This window comes from Pinus tabuliformis, chromosome Q (genome assembly GCF_031772625.1).
Source record: "Pinus tabuliformis cultivar Carrire ecotype Pingquan chromosome Q, CPIR1, whole genome shotgun sequence".
Lineage (NCBI taxonomy): Eukaryota > Viridiplantae > Streptophyta > Pinopsida > Pinales > Pinaceae > Pinus > Pinus tabuliformis.
This window is the reverse complement of record NC_142296.1, coordinates 1241968293-1241968720: the sequence shown is the minus strand read 5'-3', so window position 1 is coordinate 1241968720 and position 428 is coordinate 1241968293.

Genomic DNA, 428 nt, shown 5'->3' with positions numbered 1-428 from the left:
TAGTTGTCCCATCAAACATTTGTAGTTGTATACTCCCAATTCCCACAATATTACATGTTACATCATTACCCATGTACACAACACCATCATCAATTGATTTATATGTCTTAAACCAGTCTTTATGAATACACATGTGGTTTGATGCGCCGAAATCTAACAACCAATGTTTACCATGATTTGACACATTAACTGATAATACTTCATCACTCATACCTGAACCTGATGCCGAACCTGTATCTGTCGTATTTGCCTCCTTCTTCTCTGTCGAAGAATCTTCTTTAGAAGTTTACTGTTGTCGCTTCCAGCAGTCCTTCTTTAAATGTCCTGATTTGCCACAAAACCAACACTTTACCTTACTCTTCTTCCCTTTCGACTTTGAACGTGAGTCGCTCGGTCCTACTGGAGTGTCTTTTCTTTCGAACGACCTC